This window comes from Lethenteron reissneri, chromosome 23 (assembly GCF_015708825.2).
Source record: "Lethenteron reissneri isolate LAM-NWPU_2019-01 chromosome 23, ASM1570882v1, whole genome shotgun sequence".
In the NCBI taxonomy this organism is placed as follows: domain Eukaryota; kingdom Metazoa; phylum Chordata; class Hyperoartia; order Petromyzontiformes; family Petromyzontidae; genus Lethenteron; species Lethenteron reissneri.
The window spans coordinates 6,787,688-6,808,225 of record NC_083801.1 but is presented as its reverse complement, the minus strand read 5'-3'; the positions used below and the strand labels follow the sequence as shown (position 1 = coordinate 6,808,225).

The 20,538-nt window shown below is 50.9% G+C and overlaps 1 pseudogene; it reads right to left on the bottom strand.

The window, feature by feature from the left end:
- Positions 1–2,319: 2,319 nt before the first annotated feature.
- Positions 2,320–19,964, bottom strand: LOC133346228 (amiloride-sensitive amine oxidase [copper-containing]-like; annotated as a pseudogene).
- Between the last annotated feature and the right edge of the window lie 574 nt (positions 19,965–20,538).

The following is a 20,538-nucleotide window of genomic DNA, read 5'->3' as shown; positions in this document are numbered from 1 at the left end:
TAGCAAGTGGCTCAAGGTATGTTTTGAGCGGTGTTTACAGCCCTTCCGTCGTGGTTTAGAATTTCTTCATGACGTTTGCTATCTCAAGGGGAGGCGCCCTCCCTTCATACGTAATGTATTGCTACCATGTGCTGTGTCAGCCGCTGGAAGCTATTATTTTGGTCGTGTGTGATTGACCTATTTCGCCTTGTATCTCTTCTGAATGACCCTAGGTATAATACTTCATAATTAGTACTTGGTTTATGTATAACCAAGATTTGTGATATACCATAATTGTTACCACAGGTATTCCGAGGGTTTTATTAACCTTTGTTCCCCGTCCGTGTCGCCAGGGATCTGTCCTTCTTATTCTCGAGTTATATTTGGATATCCTGAGGTTGAAGATGTAACAAAATTTCGACTTAAACTTTCGTGACTGCCGGAATTCATATTCTTTGGTTCTTTCGGTAAAGTCAAATAGATAGAAAAATAATAATAATAATAAATATATAGTGAATACAAGTCAAATAAAATAAAAGTAATAATGAAGCCACTAACGTAGACTGCAGCCTGGTTCTTAATCTGAGTGAGTGTACTGGCAGCCTATAATGTAGACTTATTCTTATCGCTAAGTTTTGAACTTTGTAAGTCGAGAAATGTTACCAAAGCACCATCACAGTATTTGTATGTGATTCCTTTTCAACATATGATTTTTATAAGTAATTAATATCAGTTGAAATAGTCCAACATTCTTCCGAGTATTATTTTGCCACACCACAACCATTTTACCTAATTTTGTCCGCAACAATTGCGAGTCCATGTATCTCATATATACTATTTATATTGTAACTATAGTGTTACATTATAGGAATATATGTGTACCTTGTGCTCTATAGATGAATAATCCCTACTCCAAACCAGACTAGAAGCATTCCGGAAAATATCGAGTGAGGAATTAAGCCCTGTTTTTAGTTTATGATGCCACACACAATTGTCCACTGTTGAGAATGTCTGTCGTCAAAGGAGTTAAACATCCCCAGTTTCACAGTGTGCTTTTGCACTTCACCACATACTTTGTTTGCATGGCCGCAGGATTTATACCTTTGTACAATCTTTGTAAAGACTCCCAGTGCTGAGAACCTCTAGAGGCTATTATTCCGGCCAGCACAAATGACACATTGACAAACAAATCAGAGCTTACGCAGGGTATTTGTCATGGCAAAGAATCCTGCACAGTTGTCATTTATTATTTTTAATGTACGAGTCCCCGAGTGAGGGTTAAGGGGAGTCTGGTGCGTGTTTTCTCCTCCCCTGCTTTGTGCACAGAACCACGCATTGTATCTGTGCCTGCTCATGTGTGTGGGGAGCGATAGTTTAGCGCGCTGCGATATGAACCTGGCGACCCGAGTTGAATTCCCGCTCACTGCCAACTTCACTGACGATTATCTTAACCAGTCCTGGGCTTCCTTTAGGTCGACTCAGCCTCAAATGAGTATGTGGTGTGATTTGTAACAACATTGCCACTGGGAAGACAAAGGCAGTAGGGCGTGATGCTGGCCAACCCACATCCTCTTATGCTGCTCCGGCCTTCATAGGTGCTCGCAAACAGCACTTGCCCCATCAGTCTAAGACTGTAGTAATTTTGATGGTACTGCGTCTAGATCTAAAACGAGATTATTCGGCATTTAATACATTTAGATGTCTTTACATACTTGATCAAATGTTTTTTTGTATACATTTTTAAGATTACAATTAATGGGCATTGATTTAGAGGTAAGACATAGATTAAAAGGGTGTAGAATTGCAGTTTTAAAAAACACAAACCGCACCCCTTAATGTGTTGATGCATCGAATCGCCATGGCTGGTGTGGCGGTATGAATTGTTACACCCCTATTGAAAGCCATTTATGTCCACTCTCAAAGTATTTTTTCGCCTCTTTTCTTTATTTGGTGACAAGATTTCAAGTCCACTGCCTGAATTGGAAACCTTCATATATGCTCTAGCCATATATGATGCATGGTTTACGCTCGAGCATAACGTAAATCCAGGCGGAGTGGGCATCAAAAACTGTACTATTAGATCTCTAAAATGAATTAACTCATCACCAACACCTCTTTTTCCCAGTAGATGGCACTGTGGTGAGTGGACCCAACTCAAACGATGTCAGTTCACAATTTCCACATCTGGCACTAGGGCTGCCAAAGGATACGATGGCTGCTCAGAAACATTTAGCTTTTTTTGAGCTTGAAGATACCTCGTTTTTATTTCACAATAATCTGCTCTTTCATCGACACTGCAGATTCATGTTTTCTAATAAACCGTTTTTTGTTGTTATAGAAACCATCTGCGAATCACCGCAGAGTTGCTGTGCGCTCTACACGGGACCGCGCGTCATGTTGTAGGCGAGTGGCTGAATGTCGGGCAAGAAGATGCTGGGCTCAGTGGGGCTGTGCTCCGTCCACCAGGACACGCGCGTCTCTCCCGAGCCGGGGGGCCCTGGCCGCAGGATCACGACGTCAAGCGAGGCCACTCATGGGTCCTCATCGTAGAAGTTGAATGGTCGAAAGAAGAAGCCCGCGCCGTTGCAGGCGGTGGCCATGTTGGGGACGTCCTTCGAGTGGGGGATGTGCACAAAGCCCACCGTCACCCAGGCCACCAGGTCCTGCCCAGCAGCACAGCCACAGCTCATAGCACAACTCTATAGACTTGAACTTCTTTCGCGCTGTACAAAGCCAATCTGAGCTGATTGCACAAAGTCTCCATTGCATTGCTACATTTCAGTTTTACGTGACATTTTTTGGTCATGTTTCACCTTTCTTAAAACCCCGAATCTGTCCGCCCAGACGTATAAATGGGAAAAACACAATCGATCAGCAGCAGTTCACGTGTGGTGGGGTAAAGTGTGGGTGGGTACAAGCTGCCAATGAAAATGAGATGTGTTTGTGAAGGTAATTTAAATAAGAATCTAAATCTAATAGAAGCAAATTGATTGACAATGTTCTCATTGCCATTTATGAAGTCCTGAAAGTAAACGGCAGGATCCAACGAGTCATGTTGATTGTAGATACTGCCGCAGTGCAGCTCTGTCTCCTTCCATTTTGCACCGCTACCTGATACTTTTGTCAGAAATGAGAGGTATGCAGGAGCAACGTTGAAGGAACATCAGTAGTCACAGCCTCTACGGACATACCTTACACGTCAACTACCATAATCATCAGCCCCCATCTACCCACTCTCTTATGTTCTCGCGATGGGATAACCCATCTACTGTAGCTCCTGTACATGAGCTTATTTCATCAGAGAAACATAGGCATACATTTAAATGGTGATAAGATTAACCAGACCTCTGATTTGCTGATGACACAATATATGAGTGTTAAACATATTCTTAAACACATCATCTGATGCATGTGTAGTGACTTATATGGAGTCACTATGGTGTTTAGCGCCAGCTACTGTCACAAGAGTGGAATTGTACGTCTTGAGACTGGCACCAGAGTGGATATGGCATGGAAGCGGGCCCTAGGGAGCATAGTTCTGGTGAGGGTTGGAGAGAGAGCAAGTGAGGACGTGATACTCTGTGTGAACCCGAGAGGGCACGTGACCGGGGCAGGGTAGCAAGGGGGCCTGAAAGGGGGCTCGAGGGAGACATGATATGGGCCAGAGGAATCTAGAAGAGGCCATGGCCAAGGGCGGAGCCAGGCCACGCTCGGGAGCATAAAGGGGCAGTCCCAAGAGGGTTTTTGGCACTCTGTTGGAATGGAACTCGTCGGTGCTATGTCTCTTCAATCCTCGGTCCTTGGTCTTCGGTCTTCGATGTTACGCTCGGCATCGTGACTCAGTCAGTAACACACTAACACACTGCCTGACCCGGTTATGTAGTTACCCTTTGTTATAGTCTAGTTAACCGTCTAGTTATCACCTCGATGTGGAACCAGTATACGTTTATGTAGCAACCCTGTTGGGGTGTTGTAATAAACATGTTGCCTCAAACTCCAGTGTGTGCCTCCGTACAACACACTACACATGTGTAGAGGAGTATTGAGTAACCAGTGAGGGGGTGAATAGAGGGAGGTGCGAGCGGGTTCACAGTCAAGGATGACAATGTCACGGGAGGTGTAAGAGGTACCTTTGGGAACAAAGGCGAGTCCGAGCTAGAGGGAGGAGCTACCAAATGGGGTACTTAAGGGGGATCCCGTGACGAAGGCGTGGTAGTTGTAGGGAGCCAGGGTGAGAAGCGGCTGGAAGAGGGCAGACGAGTGGGAGAGCCAAGGGATTCGCCGAGAGTTGGGTCCCGAGCATTCAGTAAGGATCGGCTGAGAGAGGGTTTCTCTCTCATCGCTGGACGGTGTTGGATGAACCCCCGCTCTGGGCAGACGAGTGAGAGAGCCCTAACGGATAGCCGAGGGCAGGACCAGATATTGTTCAGTGTCCGGGGTGAAGGACCCAGATAGAGAGTACCTACCTCTGGTGTGAGTTTAAAGTGTTGAGTGCAACAGTTTTTAATGAACGGCAACAGCCCTCATAGTATTCCTCATCTCCGCGTGGTTCTACGGCACAACACATTTATAAATCTGTTCTCTAGACTGCTCTTGACCCTCCTTATTCGTGATTGTCATGGATTCTCGGAAGGTTCTGGTAACCATGTGTGAGAAAATTGCGGTTGCAGATAAGGATGTAGATAAAAGGATTTCTTCTTACACGAATATACTGGACTGTAATAGTACATTCACTGCAGAAATGGAGTGATGAAATCAGCTTATGTACAGGAACCAGAGAGTGTTCAATCACATCACTGACTTTGAAATAAACTCCTTAAAATCTTATTTTTTAAAGACAACGGTTTTATGTTAAAGTGCACTAAAAAGTAACAATTTTCTTTCAGCCGTCACCAGCTGATCAAAATATTTTTGGACATATGTAACTAAAACATAAAACCATGGGGCGCTCCTTTAATATCACTTATATCTTCATCGATGACCAAGAATAGGTAAAGAAAGTTATCAACAAATGTTACTCAATAGCATAACAAAATACTATAACATTTCTAATAATATAGCGCGCATTTTTCTCTATTTGCTTTTAGAATGGCATGATGCTACTTAGTTGCTTATGATGTCTTCATGTGTTAGTAGCACGTTTGGAATCATCTAACCTATTACATGCTAAAATTCTAGTATTTAGGTTGTCAAGAGTTGGAACAAAATATAATATGAATAAGCTTCTGGCGTTCCTTTTGTCAACTGAAGTCTTACATATTGAAGGGAGTGCTATCTGACAATAACAAGGTAAGCTGTAAGGTCCTAGGCAATCTAGAATATGCGTAATATGGAATATCACGTATAAATAATAAAAAGCCTAGTATGAAATTATAATACAAAGTTCACCATTCATCTTAAAATCTTGACCAATTTGTATTTATCAAAAGTTAAAACTTAACAACATAAGTAATACGTATTTGAAACAATTGAAACGCACATGTCCACTTGATTATATGGAAATAAAAACATCAAAAATGATACAGAAAATATGTACAATTACAAAGACTTGACAAATACCTTCGAAATCATGTTTTACAAATCTGCTACGCTTTTATTATATTTGGGGATAATCAAACATATTTTATTATCTATATCTCGCTATTACATGTAATTTCATTTATGTACTTATCTTCCATTCCACTAATATACTGTCACCAAGAATAGAAGTTGCCATAAGAAGGTGAGAAATTAATAATGGGCTTTGGTATACTTTTCATCACTTTCTCGTCAACTGTTCTTAAATAAATTCCTTAAAATAAGTTTTTTTTTTTAAACAACGGTTTTATTAATAACTTCGTTTAACTCGTGGTCGAGAAGTACGTCAATGGCGTCTGAGACACGTGGCGCCTGCTTTTTGTGCGAGCCGATTCCACAGTTTAGGGACCGCGGCGTTTCTGACCTACACAAAAATATAAAATGAATAAGCCGTCCATACAAAAATTGTAATTGCTTGAAAGGAGGCAATTAATTGATGCCGATTTTCATACAGGCATGCATTGTCACCGGATCTGAGTACCGTATTTTCCCGCATATATCACTTTTTACAAACAAAACAAGACCCTACGGGGTATACGGAGGTGCGGGCTATCCCAAAAATATTTTACACGTGACATGTCATAACTCGTTTAATTTTTTCATGGCAGCACTATCCACTATGCAACACTTACCTTTGACTAAAGCACTGCAAAATAAACCACTCACACTAAAATTGCACATGTTATCACATTTTAAATTATTAGAATTTTAGTACAATGAAACGTGTGGGGGCCGTTGGCCCCCGGGGTCCCTCCCGCCTGCATCCCCCTATTCGTTTACGTTACCCCACCTCCCTATTACCAGCCGATTACGCGCTCGAGCACACGCAAGCTCGCACAAAGCTAACAGCTTCACTGCGCACCGCGGTTTCGCACACGCGAGCGGGGTGCACGCCGACACGACGACTCGTCCCCTCCCGCACTCGCGAGTGCACGTCAACACAAGTATCGTGCAAGGACGATTCTCCTCTCACACGGCTGCGTAGGCACGCCAACACACAAAAGTGCTCTCCCCGGGCGTTAACACACACACCTCCGTACCCGCACCATCGTACAGAGACCACGGCCTTTACGCATACAACGACCACACACCCGCGAATGCAGTGCACGCTAATACCACGTTCAAAAACACCCAACAACACGGTTTTGTTACTACGCTCGAGATTTTATTAACCCTTGTTAACTCACCGAGCCACCCGTGTGTGTGTACGAGCCAGCAAAGCGCTTCCAACCCACTCTCTAGTGGCGTGCAGCCCTATTCTATGCTGCGCTCTCTGTTACACCGCTTTCCTACTCGCCCTTACCCCGAACTAACCTTCTCCTACGGATCCTACTCTCCGCTCTGAGGTGTTGTAAGGCGCGTAATACGATACCGTCCGTAGTCCTAGGTGACCTTGCGGCGCTCAGGTCGTCCTGCAGACGATCCTGCGGCTCGCCCGATGACTCCCTCGTCATTGACCCCGTGTCACTACTCCAGAAGAAGAGAGTTCCCTACTGCCCCTGCGTTTTCTTTTAAACTATCCACATCAAAGGCTAGGCGCCCCCGTCCCGACCGCCTTGGTCTCTCGACCAATCCTGAGCCTAGGATTTCCCGCCCTTTTGCGATCCCGCCGGCCTTTGACCTTTTGGCTAATCAGCAGCCCCGGGTCTTGATCCTAGTTATCTGCCTTGCTGACCCGTGTTTGTGTTTGTATGCGTTTCTAACTGCGGGGCTCTCTGAGCTCGCCGTGGTCGTGCGATCTCAAATCCGCCCACGGCGCCGCAGTGTTACTTAGCCTGGGAAGGGTCCTGTCCAATTCCCTGGCCCTGAGAAACCGTGGGGTAACCCCCCGAGGGGGCCCTCGGGTGAAAACTCAGGGTAGGTGACCCGACCACAAGGCCCTACGTGGGTGCGGGTGCGTGCTTATGTGGGGGGGGGTGATGGGGGGCAGTGCAGTGGTGGAAGCCGGGCGGCTCCCTGGCTCGGCAGAGCGGCCCCGTCGTTGTGGCACCACATAGCCCCCCGGGGTGCCAGTCCCCGTCCCGGGTTGACTGGAGCACCTCGCCTGGGTTGCCCCCACGAGGTATCGCCGCGGGGTCCGCGGGATTCGCCCGGCCCTTGTGGCTGGCCTCGGGGGTGGCGGCTCCGTCTCCTGGGGCTCCGGCGGTGGTCTCCTCCTCCATTCCAACGGCTCCCCTCGGCCTCTGGCACCTGCGGGCTGGGGAACAAACTCAGAGGCGGTGGGGTTTAAGGGTCGCCGTCCTCGTCGCCCCCGGCCCCGCCCGGGGCCCCTCGGAGCCCGGGGCTCCGTGGGGCCCATATACTGCGCGAGGCCCCCGGGCACGGGGGGTGGGGGGACCCCGGGGTTTCGGGGTACTTGGACGGCGGGGCTCCCCCCCTCGGGGGCTGCTCGCCACGGCTTCAGTCGGCGGATGTTGACCACCATCTCCCGGCCCCTCTCTCCTCCCTGAATCAGCACCGTCCATGGTGAGATCTGCCGTCTCACAATCCAGGGTCCTCGCCAGTAGGTGGTCAGCTTCCCCACCTGTCCGGCACCGACGCGGTGAGCGTACAGCCACACCTCGGAGCCCGCAGTGTAGAAAGGGGGCTCCATACGGGGTCGGGCGCCCTGCTCTTGCCGCTGGTGCGCGGCCTCTCCGTGCGGGTAGGCTCGGCCCCTGGCCCCTCGCAGGGTCTCCAGCAAGTGCTCCACGGGGTGGCTCCCTTCCTCCCGTTGCGGCGGAGGGACACCGAACAGCAGATCTGCGGGCAGGCGAGACTCGCGACCAAACATCATTAGGAACGGGGTCTGTCCTGTAGATGTCTGAACGGCGGTGGTGTAGGCGAATAGGGCATAGGGAAGGTGTTCGTCCCAGTCCTGTTGATTCGCGGCCGCCATGCGTTTAAGCTTCCCGGCCAGAGTCTGGTTCATCCTCTCTACCATCCCGTTCGCCTAGGGGTGATACGCCGTGGTTCGGTCCTTCTGGATCCCGAACTCTCGGCACAGCGCCTGAAATAGTTCGGCCTCGAATTCACTACCCTGGTCGGTAATGACTCGTTCGGGGATCCCGCACCTAAGTACGTAGTTTTCCACGAAGGCCCGGGCCACTACGAGGGCTGTTTTATCCGGGATAGCCACCGCCACGGGGTAGCGGGTGACGTACTCCACCGCTACGAGAATATATCGGTTGCCCCGGTGGGATCGTGGAAAGGGCCCCTGCAGGTCGATTCCGACCAACTGATTCGTCCGACTGACTCGGAACGGCCTCAGGGGTACCTGGTACCTCGCCGGCTTTTGCCCACACTGCTGACAGGCCCGGCAGCCCTGCACCCAGGCGGCCACATCTTGCGCCAATTTAGGCGAGAGATACTGGCGACGCAGAGTCTCCCGGGTGCGCCGTTCCCCATCATGGCCCCCGAGCGGGTGGTCGTGTACCAGTCGTAGTAGTTGGGGTCGCACATGGGCGGGAACGCAGATGCACCCCGGCTGCCCAGCGTCGGCCAGTTCCCTCACCACCCCGTTTTCTACACACAACCGGGCATACAAACCGCTCCAGGGTCCTGGTAGGGCGCTCTTTTCCTCCCGCAGTGCCGCCTCCACTGCCGCCAGATCCGGATCTCGCTGCTGGGTCTGTCTCAGCTGCTCGTCGTTTAGGCCCGGGAAGGCGCAGCCGACGTCCTCCTGGATCCGTCCGATCGGGTCCCGAGCCGCGGGTCCCGCGCTTGCCGGGCGGTCGACGGGATCCTCGGTGCCACCTGTGAGGGTCTCTGTGGCGCACACTGCACTCTCTCTCGCTGGGGGGGGGTTAGTGGCCGCGGCCTCTCGGGGGTCCGTTGCCTGCCGGCAGCGTCCCCCCGTGAAACATGGGCAGGCCTCCTCCGCCCTCGTCTCGGCGTACACCGTGGGTCGCCTCGACAAGGCGTCCGCGTTTGCATGCGTCCGGCCAGCCCGATACTCGATTTGCAGGTTGTACTCCTGCAACTGTGCCAACCACCGGGCCATCTGCCCCCGCGGCTCCTTGAATGTAAGAAGAAACTGCAGAGCATAATGGTCAGTGCGTACGCGACATCTCCTGCCGTACAAATGCGGCCGGAACTGTTTGCATGCGAAAATCACGGCGTACAACTCTTGGCGGGTCACGCAATAGTTCAGCTCGGCCCCACTCAAGGTCCGGCTGGCGTACGCGATGACTCGTTCCGTCCCATCCTGTACCTGTGACAACACCGCGCCCAGCCCGCTGCTGCAGGCGTCGGTGTCCAAAATAAAATCGGTGGTAAAATCGGGGAAAGCGAGGGTGGGGGCATGGGTGAGGTGGTCTTTGAGAGTGGTGAAGGCCGTCTGGCAGGCCCCCGTCCACTGATAGGGGTGCTTAGGGGAGGTGAGTTGGGTGAGGGGGCGTGCAATCTCGCTGAATCCCTTTACAAATCGACGATAATAGGTGGCGAGCCCCAAAAATGATCTGATCTCCGTCAGATTCCTTGGCCGTGGCCACTCCACTACGGCGCGTACCTTTTCCGGATCGGTGCGCACGCCTGCCTCGCTGACGCGATGCCCGAGGTACCCCACCTCGCGTTGTGCGATGTAACACTTACATGGCTTGAGCTTGAGATGAGCCGCTCGCAGTCGCTGGAACACCTCTCGAAGCCTGGACCAATGCTCAGACAAAGATCTACTGAACACTATCACATCGTCCAAGTAAATCAGGCACTGTTCCCACTGCAAGCCCCGCATCACCAACTCCATCAACCGCTGGAACGTCGCGGGCGCGTTAGTGAGTCCGAACGGCAACACTCGAAACTCAAACAGGCCCATCGGGGTGGTGAATGCTGTTTTTGGCCGATCCTCCTCCGTCATCTCCACCTGCCAGTAACCGGACGCCAGATCGAGGGTGGAAAAATACCGCGCTCCTGCGAGACTGTCGAAGGTGTCGTCGATGCGGGGTATGGGGAAGGCATCGCCGAGCGTGACTGCATTTAGTTTACGGTAATCGACGCAGAACCGGGTTGACCCATCCTTTTTCGTTACTAGTACCACCGGGGCTGACCAGGGGCTCGCCGAGGGCTGAATTATGTTATCGCGAAGCATGTCCCCAACTGCCTCTTTGATTTGGGCGCGTTCGGGTGCGCCCACTCGGTACGCAAGGAGTTTGATGGGTCGGGCTGCACCGGTGTCAATTTGGTGCTTAACAAGATCGGTCCGACCCACGTCTGAGTCGTGTTCACTGAATACGTCGGCATACTCCCGCAGTAACTCGCGCAGCCGATCGGCCTCTCCCTTAGGTAAATCCGCCCATGGTACATGTAACGCGTCGAGCAGGGGAACGACCTCGGCTCGGGGAGTCGGGCCGACTCGCCAGGCCAGGTCCTGGTCACCCTCAGGACGCCCGGGGTCCTCAGCCCAGAGTGCGAACACCGAGTCGTTAGAGTGGCGTGCGTACAGGGGGTGTACGGTGGCTATCGGGTTGCGCCGTCGCAGTATCGCTGGGGTATTGTGGGGGTTAAACATCCGCATAAACAATCGGTCCCCATCTGTGTTTACCAATGTGGCGGATCCCACAACCCCATACCGTTTTGCCAACTCCGGGTGAGGAGTTAGCATTACCTCCCCTGATGGTCGGAGCGCGGGGTCGGTGGGGGATGTTGCCACCGGCACCAGCATCTCGGTGAGCGGGCCGATGGTGACTGCCGTCGCCAGGATAGCGGCCACAGGTGCAAAGCGGCGGCGCGTTGGTTCTCGTCCCAGGAACGGTATCCGCTCGCCGTTGCTCTCCATGGTGGCGCATCGCTGGCGGGGTTGCACGTTGAGTCCCAACCGTTCTAGGAGGTCGGTGCCTGCGATACACTCGTGACACAACGCACTCGACACGTAGAACTCCTGCGTGCACACCTGGCTGCCTATGCGGACCTCTAGGGTGGCTCTCCCCAGCAGCCCCATTCCGGCTCCGCTCGCCGTGTGCAGCGCGCGGTCCGGTGCCTGCAGGTGACGCACGTCGACCCCGATCGCGCTGCAGTGCGCTGCGCTCACGAGCGAGACCACCGCCCCCGTGCCCAGCAGGATTCGGGTACGCACTCCGTTTACCTCCCCTTCCACCAGCGACGTGGCCCCCGTGATCCCCGCCACCAGCTCCCGCAGCCAGTCGCCAGGAGTCACCGTTTCTGAGGGCGTTGTTGCTGGAACCTGTGTGGAGATCACTCGCTCGCCATTATTCTCACAGCTTGTTTGTGTCGGGGCTACGTCGATTTCACCCCCCGGTGGTCCCCTCTCTAGGGGGGCTTTAGTGTTTGACCTTAGCTCTTGTCTAGCTCGGGCGACTTAAGGACAGTCCCTCACTAGATGCCCTCGGCGATCGCACATATAACATGCCCGGGGAGGGGTGGCGGCTCCGTAATGGGCTCTCTGCCCACTCCCTCCTCCCCCAGTGCGCTGCTGCTCATACTCTGCTTCTAGTCGCGCTATCCTTCCAGTTAGCCCTCCTACCGTGGAGTCTAGTTCCCCCATCTCGGATCGGATGGTCTCAACGGAGGATTGCAGTTGGGTCATATTTTTATTCGTTTCCTCGCGTACCTGGGTTACCCTCTCACCTACGTGAGTTACCCTCTCACCTACTTGGTTTACCTTGTTGTCTATGTGGGTTACCTGGCCGGAGACATCCTTTATACCTGTTTGTATACCGGCAACCCATCCCGGGGTTGTCTCGCGGGACACTGGAGGCTCTCTTTCCCGGCCCCTTACCGTCCTCGCGAGCTCCTGTTCCTCCTCCTCGTCTTCCGAGAGCAGGCTCGCAATGGCGCGCTCTCGTCCCAGCCCCCGGAGCTGCGCGCGTTCGCTGTGAATTCTTTCACACTAACGTGCGCGCTCGACAAGGGTGTTAAAGGGAAGACGTGGGCAGCTTATGTCTGGCTGCCACCACGCCGTGCGAGACAGGTACCGCTGGATTTTCTCGGCGGCCAGTTCCTCAATAACATCAGTTGCGTACCCCGGGCGTGCGATCTTTGTTAACTCGCGCACATCCTCGGCGTAATCACGTAGATCTTCGCCAGGTTGGCGACGGCACGCCTCTAAGGCCGATTTTGCTTCCTCCTCGTCACGCGTGCCAAAACGCTGATCGAGTCGGCGCATCAGCTCCTCTAGCTGTGTCTGTGCGCTCGCGGGTAACGCTTCTACAAAATCGGCTGCCCGCCCATCAAGATTCATATTAAGTTGACGTACTGCCTGCGCGTCCGTCCATCCATTAATTTCCTTGGCCCCTAAGAGATTGCGGGCGAATGCCTTCCACGAAGGGGCCCCCCGGCCGGTAAATATTAGTCTTATTGTAGCGTGAGGTAACGCGGGGGTCCGTACCGCTTCCGACATCAATTTGTGGGGGCCGTTGGCCCCCGGGGTCCCTCCCGCCTGCATCCCCCTATTCGTTTACGTTACCCCACCTCCCTATTACCCGCTACGGTTTTGCCGGCATTCGAACGCAATACCCCTACTATTACAGCCTCGCGCCGTGCTCCCACGCTGCGAGCATACGTGCGCACATCATCATCAATCAAACGCCGTGCTCGCAGTATAGCCCTGTGCGGCACGTTACCAATGCGCATCCGTATCCGACACGTAACGAACGTATGCGCACTCCCACACACACAGCTCTGCACGGCACTCACTCTTGCGTCGCTCTGCGCCGCGCTGGCCGCTCACGTTACGATCGCTCACCTGGGGTACGCCGATTTCGCACGACGAGAGCTTACGCATACACCGTACCACACGCGTTCACACTTATAACACGGGATCACACGAGCACACGCAAGCGGGGCACACGCCGACACAACGACTCAAGTTGCCGCCGCCGTGCGCGCGAGATAAACCGTACAACAATGCGCAGCCGATTACGCGCTTGAGCACACGCAAGCTCGCACAAAGCTAATAGCTTCACTGCGCACCGTGGTTTCGCACACGCGAGCGGGGTGCACGCCGACACGACGACTCGTCCCCTCCCGCACTCGCGCGTGCATGTCAACACAAGTATCGTGCAAGGACGATTCTCCTCTCACACGGCTGCGTAGGCACGCCAACACACAAAAGTGCTCTCCCCGGGCGTTAACACACACACCTCCGTACCCGCACCATCGTACAGAGACCACGGCCTTTACGCATACAACGACCACACACCCGCGAATGCAGTGCACGCTAATACCACGTTCAAAAACACCCAACAACACGGTTTTGTTACTACGCTCGAGATTGTATTAATCCTTGTTAACTCACCGAGCCACCCGTGTGTGTGTTCGAGCAAGCAAGGCGCTTCCAACCCACTCTCTAGTGGCGTGCAGCCCTATTCTATGCTGCGCTCTCTGTTACACCGCTTTCCTACTCGTCCTTACCCCGAACTAACCTTCTCCTACGGATCCTACTCTCCGCTCTGAGGTGTTGTAAGGCGCGTAATACGATACCGTCCGTAGTCCTAGGTGACCTTGCGGCGCTCAGGTCGTCCTGCAGACGATCCTGCGGCTCGCCCGATGACTCCCTTGTCGTTGACCCCGTGTCACTACTCCAGAAGAAGAGAGTTCCCTACTGCCCCTGCGTTTTCTTTTAAACTATCCACATCAAAGGCTAGGCGCCCCCGTCCCGACCGCCTTGGTCTCTCGACCAATCCTGAGCCTAGGATTTCCCGCCCTTTTGCGATCCCGCCGGCCTTTGACCTTTTGGCTAATCAGCAGCCCCGGGTCCTGATCCTAGTTATCTGCCTTGCTGACCCGTGTTTGTGTTTGTATGCGTTTCTAACTGCGGGGCTCTCTGAGCTCGCCGTGGTCGTGCGATCTCAAATCCGCCCACGGCGCCGCAGTGTTACTTAGCCTGGGAAGGGTCCTGTCCAATTCCCTGGCCCTGAGAAACCGTGGGGTAACCCCCCGAGGGGGCCCTCGGGTGAAAACTCAGGGTAGGTGACCCGACCACAAGGCCCTACGTGGGTGCGGGTGCGTGCTTATGTGGGGGGGGTGATGGGGGGCAGTGCAGTGGTGGAAGCCGGGCGGCTCCCTGGCTCGGCAGAGCGGCCCCGTCGTTGTGGCACCACAAACGACAATGTTTGAAGTGGGAGCACTTTGTTTACCATAATACTTTCAGTGGCTGTAAGGAGGTGCGAAAGTTTCAGCTGAGGCTATGGATTGCACAATGGGAAGGGCCTTAACAAGCGTCTACCAGAAGCGGAATCATAATTGCTGAGTCCCTTAGGCCGCTACTATTGGCTGAGCACTACCGGTATACAGTCGCGACCATGAGCTTTGTTGCAAACTTCCAATGGCTTTGTTGCCAGGAGGCAATGGCGTTACCGTAGTGCCGCTATTGTCTGCGCAGTGCGCAATCTACCAGTGCTAAAACTGTATAGGGGTTTCACCTCGGCGGTCGATTGATCATGGCTGATGATCACGATAACTCAACTGTGCTTTGGTTTTTTAAATCCTTTATATTAAGTTCGCTTGCTTGCTTGCGTGCTTGCTTGCTTACGACCGTGCAAATCTTTCGGTCGTTTTTCAACCCACTTCCCATGATCCAATCGAGCTGACATTTTGCACACAGACTCGTTGTGCGAAACAATTAATGTTTGTGAAAAAATTTTTCCAAAATTTTACACTGTTTAGGGAAAACAAATTAAATATTTAATTACAAATTGCTTAATACTGGCAGACAATCATCTGACCCATAGGTGGCAGCCATCTCAAGCCAGAGGACGAGAGGACTCTAGCCGCCACGCATATAAAGGATTTATAGTGAAAAACTTTGTTTGTACTGGTTATACTTATTATATCTACACCTGCTCCACGCAACGCGATTCTCCTCCACTGGCATCAGGGGGTTTTCGTGGCTCGTGAGCTGCACGCCATAAACACGCTGGGCGCCCCACTTGTTTCTGGAGTTCTCGTTCACGAACACCAGGTATGGAAGTCTGACGTCGAACTTGAAGGCTGCCTCCGACTCTGTCTCCTTGAGGTCGTGCTTCACGCTGGGCATGACCTTGGTGTGCTCTGGGCTCCAAACGACGGTCGTGTTTTCGAGCTGCCGGTTCACAGTCTTAAAGCTGTTGCTTGTGCCTGTGGGGCAAACGGTAAGCTTCTATATACAGTGACGTGTGATGGTGATCTCTTTTTTAAGTTTGAAGAGGCGATACCGTGTACTCTGAAGTTAAGTTAATGTATACCCATGGTGCTATTGTTCAATATTCACCACTTAATATATTTGTTTTCTACAGAAGACTAATATATATTGGGAGGAAACTAGGTGTAAGTGTAAAAGGTAAAATATATTTTTTATTTTAAAAAATACTACATGCATTTAGGATAGAATAACATTTGAGGTGGCTCAGAGAACTAAGTACTGAATCAACACTGCTGAGATCCTGAGTTGAAATCTAGTTCGTTTCTAGTTCTGAGAATTTAAATGATCAGTTTAACTTTGAGGCGACAAAGGCATAGCAGGATTATGAGAAAGTGCGACCCCTACCGCGTAAAGGGTAACAAGGGCCCTTGAAATATATTTTTTGGAGAAGGCCTGTAAAACTAAATCTCTTAGCAACTCTCTAATATACCGGGTCCACTGCGTCTGCAGAATTGTATAATGGATTCTTCATCTCATGATATGAAAGCAAATTTAGAAACATTTGGGGGGAAACAAGATCGAACTATATCAAGAAAGAGAGCGAGAGATCACCATGACTAATGCTATCACTTGTTTTGCAATTAGTTGAAGTCCATCTCTATGACTTGTACCGTAAAAAAGCCATTACTTTTGCTTTAAGTACCTTTCTTGCATTAGTTAAATTAAATTAAGCTCACTACTCACCCAAAGTGCTTTGTGAAATCCATAAATACTGAAATTTAGTAAAATACATAAATACTGCCATTTGCCCTGTTAACACACGTGTAATGCGAGCGTAAGTGAGGTTTCGCCGCTCAGCTCTGGGCCAATCGGACGACCCGGAGTATTGGGGGCGGGGCCCAGTAAGGTGGGCGTATGGGGAAGTCCGCCACCCACCTCCGGTCCAAACGGATGCCTGGATGATCAGGGGCGGAGCCTAGGGTGGAGCCGGTGGGGGGGGGGGGGGGCTAAATGAAGGGCGTGATCTGGAAGGTTCGGAAAGGGCGTGGTGGAAGGTGGAGACGGGATGACGAGAGAGGGGAATATAAGGGGGATCCGGAAGAGGCTCGAGGGAGTTGGCATAGACTCGAAGTGGGACCACGTCGAGCCGTGGAAGGTCTCCAGCGCCATCGGCCACGTGGCGGCTCCAAGCACACCGTCAGCCAACGGTGTGCGGGAGTGCAACTGACGAAAAGAGTGCGCGGGGCGCGCCAGTGGAACAGCTGGTCCACGGTTGGGACCGGCGGAGTGTGAGCGGCATAACAAGAATAAAGACAGAGGCAGAGACCAAGCTGTGTGTCGTCAAAGTCCTTTATTACACATTAATTGACTCCCTTATCACAACCCCTGTATTATGCACATTACTTCCTCAACTGCAGACATTCCTCGAATACCTACACATTTTCACTGCCTTCAAACACGTTGGATAACAGTGCATGGGCAACATCATGAACTGCTGGCAAACTTTGATTTTGGACTGCTTTGTTTAATGCCCTACTATCCATCATCATCTAGAACACCATGAAAATAATCGTCATCATTGTTGGCATTTACATCATCATCATCATCATTATTCTCTCATCCATAGGACATCGTAGATATTAGGATGTGTTTAGCACCTGCCAGCAACCACGTTCACGTTCCTCTTATCCATTGAAAAAAAGAAAAATACAGGAATATAATGAAATTATTTCTTATCACAACCTCTAATGGGTAGATCTTATTTTCCGTACAAATGTTCAGATAAATTAAAGAGTTGACCGACGTACAAAAGTAGTTTGTGTGAATTTAATGTTGGGCTGCTGATAATAGGATTTGCGGATAAGAGGGTTGCAGATAAGATTTACTCTATCTACATTATGCGTCCGCTCATTTTAAAGGTACTCTATAGAAAATAGAATAATTGTTCAGAACAACAAGTGACAATACAATGCAATGCTGTTCTATCGTAAATTCCCTTTAATCACTTTCAACTTATGAACATATTCACGGATTAAAGTTTCGCGAGCAGTTTGTAAAAAAATACATGCATGGATAATATTGATGAAAATAAACTCACCCACTATATCGATGTCCAGTTTGTAGTTGATCATGTGCGTGTGCACATTGCCAAGGACGTGGTCAAATATTTTGTTGTCATACTTGAGTCCATCCCCAAGGAAATACGTCACCACGAGGTACCCAGTGGAGTGAATCTTTGCTTCAATTAATCCATTCTGGTAGAAAATATAGTCCACGACGTAATTGTAGTTGTACACTGTGTTGACACTCCTAATCACGAGTACATAGTTGACCAAGCAACCACAGAACGAGAAGCCTCTCCGGTGTTCATCCTCCAAGTGTCGACGCAATGGCACTCCTGTGTTGTACTGGAAAATGCAGAGTTCGGATTTTTCAGCGGCTTCTCCGATTTCACAAAGTGGTACGTGTCCAGGTATGTGGCAGTGTGCGGGCAGTTGATCCCCTTCACAAGCTCAAAATTGTCGGCACCAAAGTGCCAACCTGAGTCCATGGCTCTAAATATGCTCCTGATCGGATCGTTGCCAGTATAGTATGAGACGACATCTTGGAGGCCCATCTCATAGACTATTCTCCAGGTTCATTTTAACACAGTACACAAAATCCGTGATTTAATTCCATCTGTAAAGGATGTGAATCCTGACATGCAATACCCTGGTGTCTACAAACTGAGTTCTGGTTGCGGCAGCAGTTACATTGGGGAAATGAAACGACATGTCTCGGACCGCGTTCGTGAACACAAGGCAGATCTGAAAAACGGTAGAACCAATACCTCTGCTGTTGCCAATCATTATTTTAATGCTGTGGGCTCACAAAATAGATTTTTCCAAGACGGAGGTACTCTGCAAACCTACCGGCTATTTTCAAAGATTTTTTCATGAAGCCATCCAGATATATAAACACAGACACAACTTCATCCGAGAGGATAGGGACAATCATTGGAAGGACGTTATTAACCAGGTATAGTCTTAGCTGACTTTGATTCCATCTTACCTGCCTATGTCAGCTGTTATTTCCGACTCTCTGTGTCTCTCTCTCTATGCCTCTATCTTAGATCTCTCATGCTCACATGTCCTTTGCATTGCACTCTCATGCCTTTGGATTGCACTCTCATGCTCACATGTCCTTTGGATTGCACTCTCATACTCACATGCCCTTTGGATTGCACCTCTTGGGTTGCACTCATGCCTTTGGTTTGCACCACTCTTCGATTTTACATTAACATGTTAATCTCTCACATTAACATAGCCACTTCCGTGCCCTCGTCTAGGAGGCTGATTTGGATTGCACCACTTTTCGATTTCACATTAACATGCTAATCTCTCACATTAACATAGCCACTTCCGTGCCCTTGTCGAGGAGGCTGCTCTCCTATCTTACAGTTACATGCTAATTCCTAACATTAACATCACTAGCCCCGGTCACTTCTTTATGACTGTTGGGCTACACCCATTTCAAACCTTTATAAACAGTCTGCCTCAGTAGCAGACCATGCTTTCCCACCTGATGACGGACGCTTGTGTTGCGCACAAAACGTCGTGATTTATTTAATTTTATACCTACATGACTTTACTGAAAGAACCAAAAGTATGGATTCCTGCAGTCACGAAAGCTTCAAATCAAGATTGATCTCAAATATCTGAAACCCCATGTAAGAGATTCTGAAAGCGAACGTCCAGGGCATGTACTGCACAAAGTTCCCGTAAACCCGGTACCGGTGGCCCACGGGCTCGTACTGCCGTGGTCCTGTCAAAGACGTGTCTGCTCTGAAGGCTCCATGACGATTATATCCCGATGATTATCTACTGCTTTTACTCAGCTTTATCTGTGATTAGTTCTTCGATGCTTAGAGAAGCTTCAAAACAGAATTCGGCTGCGCGGCAGTCGGCCAACGGGTGTCGGGGAAGAAATGGGCACCATGCAATAGAGCTTGGCTGCATTGCCCGCAGGTTCCAGTTGGCACGTCCCCCAAATTGCACAAGCCGTGGCGAGGTCCGGTCGAATTGGTACAAGCTAATTGACCATTGACCACAGTGTGTACAAATTCAGTTTGGTCACCAGCGTTGGTTCGTTCATCCATCGCGTATTAAGCCGTGCATATTGCCTCACAATGTTCCCTCATCTCCACCACCTATGGGCTAAGCGTCAGGTGTGCCCGGCAAGCCGGGGCGTACATCCGATGACGTCCTGCCTCAGGGAAGTTCTGTCGTGCCATCCACAGGACCGGAGCGCCTGACATCACCAGCGTCACCAGCCGCGCCGACTCCAGGCGGATCGCGAGGTGCGAGGCAGCCATCGCCTGCCCGCCCTGCTCCAGGTGCTGCCATTCCTCGAGGGGGGGGGGGGGGGGTGGGGGCGCCCTTTTGGCCATCTTCTAATTCCCCCCAGTTTATTCATGGAGTCAAAGCCCAAAGCTCTGGAAGGGCCGGCAACGAGAACTCGTTCAAAGACTTTGCATTTCACATAGCCCTCATCCAGCTCCCTTTTCCTGCTCCGGCTGTGAAGTGCTCACACGCAGGGGTCAGTTGGGCTATTGGCTGAACCTGGCCCATCTTGTGCTCGTGCATGGTGACACACAGCACGGGAAATTCAGGGTGCTGATGGAAGGGAAAGTGGGAGCCGGCCATTGTACATTCCTCACTGTTCTTTGTTCTCCTCTCTTCACCTTCCTCTTCATGTCAGTTAAATCTGTAAATTATTGAAATTGTGTATTTATCGCGGTGCCTTGCTCGTGCACTGTATATTTTCTCTGGTCTTTTTTTCCTGTTGAGGCACACGCACGTTGGTTGTCATGTGTTTTTGTCAGCTCGGATGGCTGAGTTCTACAAATGGGGGGGGGGGGGGGGGGGGGGGGTTGATGTAGTGGTGTA